Source organism: Temnothorax curvispinosus, unplaced genomic scaffold (assembly GCF_003070985.1).
Source record: "Temnothorax curvispinosus isolate PA1 unplaced genomic scaffold, ASM307098v1 QBEX01009879.1, whole genome shotgun sequence".
Taxonomy (NCBI): domain Eukaryota; kingdom Metazoa; phylum Arthropoda; class Insecta; order Hymenoptera; family Formicidae; genus Temnothorax; species Temnothorax curvispinosus.
In genome coordinates, this window is record NW_020219659.1 from 1 (window position 1) to 5483 (window position 5483).

Sequence of the window (5483 nt, forward strand, 5' to 3'; positions counted from 1 at the left end):
TTTGGGTTTCCTTTCTGTTCCTTCTCCTCCTCCTCCCTCCTGCATTCCTTTCTTCCACCTCCCCCTCTTTTTTCTCTCTTTCACTCCTTTTTACTTTCCACACTCTACTTTCTCTGACTCTTTTCCCCCTTCCTCTCAGCTTCACCACACTCTCTTCCTCCCTATTCTTCCTTTCCTCCCTCTTCTCTCCACCCTCCCCTCCCATCGTTTTTCCTCCCTCACTCTCTTTCGATTTCATTTTTCCGTCTCCCTCTCTTCTACTCTTTTTCTTCTCCTCTGTTCCTCTTTCTCCCACCTCCTTTTTCATGCTCCTTTCTCTCATTTCCCCTTCCATCTATCAGGATTTTTTTTTCCTATTCCCAACTCTACCTTTTCCCCTCTATCCAAAACTTTCCGTACTTTACCCAATCTCTCCTTCTATTCTTTCTCTCCTTCTTAACTATCATCTTCAGGCTCCATTGCATTTTTCTTTGATGTTTTCCTGCAAGGTCATGTCATTCTTTATTCTTTCCATCCTCCCTTTCAACACATTCTTCTTCTGCATTACCTCTCTTTTTCTTACTCTATCTTTTAACCTAACTAAAACCATCTTCTCTTTCCCCCTCTTTCTTCCTATCTCTTTTACCTCCTTTATTCCTCCCTCCTTCCCCATCTCTAGCCATAGCTTTTCTACCGCTTTCTTTTGCCTTCCCTCCTCTACCTACACCCCTTTCACTACTACATTGTTCCTCCTTCTGTCTCTCTCTTCTAACTCTCTCCACCTTTCTAGCTCTCTTACCTTCGCTTCCATGGCTTTATCTCTTTTTCCTATCTCCCACTTTCCTTCCTCCTTTCACTTCTCCCTGCCCTTTCTTTCTCCCATCTCTCCATCTCTTAACTAATATATTTAAATTTATATATTAGTTAACTTCTTTATATACACTACCGCTCATTGATTTCAATATACCCCTATATTTGTTAACTTCTCTGTAAAGGACATGATGAACATGATACATATGTTTTGTACAGAAATGAATATATTTGCAATATAATAAATATTTTTATAATATATAATACCTTTCTCTATATTGTTCCTTCTCTTTTCCTTCTTTCTTCGTTTTCTATCTCTATATCTTTCTCTCGTCTTAAATTACTTTTTACTTTTGTATAAACAGCTTAAGGTATCGATACAATAAATAATACTATAAAAACTACATTTAGATGGAACGGTAATAATTTACACAACCTATTATACCTCTATAATTATGTTAAAATCATAATAGCGTAATGTAAACGATTCATAGGAATAAATGTGATAGTATTTATGAAATAAAATTAAGTATAAAATATACATTTAAGAAATATTACTTTAATGATCATATTATCTTACGCGTTATTAACATTCCATACAGGCAAAGCAAATAGATACTATGATATACAGGATACCTTTAAACAATTGTTTCATTTTTTAACATTTTTCAGATATATTGTAATATAATCGTATAATCGTCATATTTTTTTACACAGGAATACTAACGCAAAATTATTCGGACATTGTCACTACTAAAATTAAAAAATCAGATGAAGGGTTAGGTAATGTACATATTTTTAATTCACATATCTCTCATTTACTACCGACCATCATTTCATAATGATACATTTGCAACGAAATAAATACGCCAATACTTAAAACGTATATCTGTAATCTAAACACAAGTTTTTATATTCTGGAAACGATACAAGTGTCTTAAAATACTTTTTACTTGTTTCTAACCAGCATAAAATATCGATACTATCCGAATAGTATAAAAGCTACATTTGGATGGAACGATAACAATTTAGACACCCTATCTCTATAATTATGTTAAAATCGTCAGATATACTGTAATATAATCGTCATATTTTTTTTCACAGAAATACTAACGCAAATTATTCGGACATTGTCACTAAAAAATTAGATGAAGATAGTTTGTAATTATACAAAAATACTGTTTAGTTAATGTCCACATCTTTTTAATTCACATATCTCTCATTTACTACCGATCATCATTTCATAATGATGCATTTGCAACGAAATAGATACGTCAGCAACATTCGAAACCATCGACTGGAAAAAGCATTCTTCTTGGTCTATTCGTTGTGACGGATAAAATCGTATAATTTCAGCATTCAGCAGTGGATTCACTTCAATTGATGCGATTTTAAGACAGAGCTTAACTCAATGAATCCTCGTCGTTACTAAATATGCTTACAAGGCCTGTGAATAGCGCTAATTTCCCTGCCATGCGCATATCTTTCTTTTTCGTGGCTGTATCCTGATTAGGCATCATCTTGTCCGCAATATGCTTATAGACTTTTCTATTTAGCATTAACATAAAAAAGCCGTCGTACTATCTGAAATCGTTATATAATTGTCTTGGTATTATAATCAATTTTATAATAAGTGTTTCCTCTCCGATAGCATAAACAAAATTAATATTAGAAAATCTAAATTATTTTATTTTTTTCTAAAAGTAGAATAAAAAACGAAACTAAAAATCAAGTTCTTTTCAAATAATAGACAACTTGAATAAATTATAATTAATGTTTATAAGAACAATTTTATATTACTATTAAATGGAATGTTTAGAGCACTGATTACACTTACATTTCCTGGTTAGCGCTTATTTTATGACATGTTGTATTTTCCAAATTTTACTTCCAAAACATAGAAAATACCTTCCAGCCTGTATGACACCACGTATACGCCAACGAACCTGCACGGTATCATTTTCAGAATGCATTGTGATCTTTAGGATGTCAAGCTTGGCGTGTGCAAACTTCATATGACCAATGAACCTTAATAGTATCAATTGCTTCGCATAACTCACAAGTCCCCTGCAATATTTTTAAAGCATATTATGAGAAAATGAAAATACTTAATGCTAAAAACTCTCAATTGCTTTGAATACTTGATAAAATTAATTTTCGTTACTCCTCTAATATTGTTGATAAAAATTATATCATAATGGATAATAGGGACTCAATTTACAAATATTTTAGCATAACTTGCCTACAATACAAATTGCGCTACAGAACACTTTTTCGTTCTTTTCAACTTTTAAAATTTACAAGAAAGCATATGTATACGTACATACATGCGCAATTTTGGCTACACCTTCCTTCTTAAAGATCTCTTCGGTATCACCTCCCTGCGGTCAATATATAGCGGCAAAATTTTATACCACATAGTTGAATATGAAATGTTCCTGCGTGAGAAAACGAGAGAAAAGGACATTTATAATAGGTAATGACACACGATACGAACCACACAATAGTGTAAATTCGGGATTGGGGGAAGAAAGAGGGGGTAAAAGAGAAGAGATTCTTACAATTAGAGGCACTCTGTAGCAACTCGTATTATCTAGCACAAGAGGACCTCTTGTGCTAGACTATTATGCCTCAACAGTGTCTGACAATGAGAATTATTACATTTTGAAGACGCGAGATTGTACATTCAAAGCATCCAAATTAACGAAAGTAAAATACAATATAAACATACTTCGGAGAAATCTTTATTACGCGATAGTGCCTGTCACAAGGTGCATATAGATACCAGATCACTTTCTCGTTCTCTTAACTTTTACAACTTTTACAAGACGACAGCATATATACGTACGTGAGCGATTTTGGATACTCCTTCCTTCTTAAAGATCTCCTCGGCATCAGCTCCCTGCCGTCAATATATATTTCACTATCACTATCTGTCACGCGGCGATGGTCACGACTGTCACTATCTATCTATTTCTAAGTTATCGCTGTGTTCCAGCATAGATCGGTCTTTCTTAACAGCTTCATGCGTCTGTGATTGAGAAAGAAATCTGATAAGCTCTGTATATCAGTTCAATATAATACGAATATGTATATACTTTTTAGATAAAAACGGTCAGTAAACTTTTATAAAACAATACTCTTTGAAATAATACAAGTGATAATAATTTTTATAATTACCTCTCTATATTATATATTACATGTGCATGAATTTTTTTCTAACGATATTTGTAATGTCATCAACTTTTCACGCTTGTTGAATATATTTGCACCATGAGCACCAATAGCTAATCCCATCATATCTTCTCGAATATTTTAAATTTATCGGTATATCTAAAATAAGACAAATTTTACATAATGCAAAAACAGTAATTATTACTTACATCTGCTTATATATAATATACGATATATATACATATATATATATAAAATATACGATTACAAAGATAAATCTGTATCAAAAATCTATAGTTACTGTAACGTATACCAGATTAGATTTGTACGTGCAAGCAATAAATATTGAAACATTACAGATGACGTTAAAAGACATTAATATGTAAAATATAATTTATATATATTTATTTATTTACTATGCCTTAAAAAAAACTGATCAGAATCGAGAAAAACGATGTATCAATTTTTCATTTAAAGTATAAATGTTATATATATTTATATAAATAATCCCACTAACCTCGCACAACCGATGCTAGCTGTCACATCACACGACACATACACATATGTACATACATACACGCACGCGACGAGAAAAACGATGTATCAATTTTTCATTCAAAATATAAATGTTATATATATTTATATAAATAATCCCACTAACCTCGCGCAACCGGTGCCAGCTGTCACATCACACGACACATACACATATGTACATACATACACGAACGCGACGCCACGCGAAACTCGCAGCGCGATCTCGATCGCCGCATCGTATCGACCGCACGCACGCATCGGCCAATCACGCACGCGGAAAAGCGGCAACAATACTACTCGACCACGGGCCAACTTCTTGCGTCTACATGGATTTTTTTATTATAGACTAGAACAACACAAGCGCGCGTTACGCGCGCGCTTTTATTTTATTTCACGAATAGAACAAAACAGGCGCGCGCTACGCGCGCGCATTTATTTTGTTTCACGACAATACAACTATACATTTTTTATATTTTTATTAGAAGTGAAGAGGTAAGTCGCTTATATCGACATAGGTCCTCTAAAGCGACACTTCTTTATTTCTCAAAAACTAAACACCGCACTTTATTAATGCTGATAAGGACATAATTTACTTATATAATTAAAGACATAAAAACCCTTACTTTACACATTTATTGATTTTTATATATAAAATAGGTAAAAGTTTACAATAACTTACACAGCTCGGATTACTTTGACCTTGACATATGTTGTCAAGGACATAATACTGAGTAACTTTTTCTTATAACTTAATCGGCGGTCGCTTTTTATTAAAAAATTATTAACAAAAAAAAGTTTGGCGATCTCACCGATTTCAATGACCTTGATATATGTTGTCAAGGTCATGACCCCGAGTGACCTTCAGAAGGTTTTAGCCGTTGTTCGTTATTCGTTAAAAAGTTATTAACAAAAAAAGTTTGGAAAATACGTAGGTTAGATCCCTTACAAAAAAGTATTACTAGCTGGTTAGTAATAAATACTTATTT

At 33.1% G+C, this 5483-nt stretch overlaps 1 long non-coding RNA gene across 2 annotated transcripts; it reads right to left on the bottom strand.

The window, feature by feature from the left end:
* Positions 1 to 1988: 1988 nt before the first annotated feature.
* LOC112459489 lies at positions 1989 to 3760 on the bottom strand. 2 transcript variants are annotated; one of them, XR_003041327.1, is made up of 4 exons: positions 3638 to 3760; positions 3117 to 3227; positions 2627 to 2856; positions 1989 to 2373 (listed from the first exon to the last, which is right to left on the bottom strand). It is a non-coding gene; the product is annotated as an uncharacterized LOC112459489 (long non-coding RNA). The 2 variants fall into 2 exon arrangements; XR_003041326.1 differs by having other exon boundaries at positions 3113 to 3227.
* Between the last annotated feature and the right edge of the window lie 1723 nt (positions 3761 to 5483).